Here is an 853-nt window from a genome sequence, read left to right as displayed (position 1 = left end):
AATAATTAAACAAAAACCTTAAACGGCAGCATATACGAAAGTTCGGCCATCCTTATTTTAACACGGAAGAAGTAGCTGTCTTTTCGTGCCCTTTTAGCTCTATGCTGTAGTCAACGATATATTTGCTTCCTTGTCATTTTTTTTCGTTTTCTTTCGTATTTGTGATATTTGCATTCAAAATCAAGTTTCAGTGGAGTGTTTCTCACTAGGTGTGTAAACGGAACTGACGCCGCCACTCACAAAAATCACTCTTTTTTTTTCTCTATGTTGAAACCGTTTTCCATATAAGACAAAAACAAGATACATACTTGTTTAATAATCTCGAAAACTTCGGGTATGTTCTTCAATTCTACCCTTTTTCCTCTTTTTTTTCGCTCGGACAACTAAATGGCGCCCTGACAGAAAAAAAATGATGAAACGCATTTCTTAAGATTTTTTGTTTACTTTTCAGATCTTACGCTTTCTTATTACGTAATAACAAATTTAGGTTGTTAATTTTCGCAAAATCGCTGCAAATGCTGGCACCTGAGGCAGCACGAGTCAAACTCAGAGGTTACTTTATCGTGCGTCCCTCTCGTAAATTTACGGCTAAGTTCTCAGTGTCCTGCCAATCAACAGTGAATGCATTTCTCTACTATTCAAAATCACCTAAAGCTTGGAAGATCCCCGTTTCCATGCCCTTAAATGACCTCCGACCAGGTACAGCTTTCCAAATCCTGTGATTGTCCCTTGCTGGAGTTTTCGTCGCAAGATGGACATCAGAGGACGTGATCAGGATGCTAACCGCTTTGAAATCCTCCGACGCGCACTACCTCTTTATGGCTTTTCTGCTTGTGGATGCACTGGCTCTCTA

The sequence above is a fragment of the Penaeus monodon genome, chromosome 27 (assembly GCF_015228065.2).
Source record: "Penaeus monodon isolate SGIC_2016 chromosome 27, NSTDA_Pmon_1, whole genome shotgun sequence".
Taxonomy (NCBI): Eukaryota; Metazoa; Arthropoda; class Malacostraca; order Decapoda; family Penaeidae; genus Penaeus; species Penaeus monodon.
Note: the sequence above shows the minus strand (reverse complement) of the source record.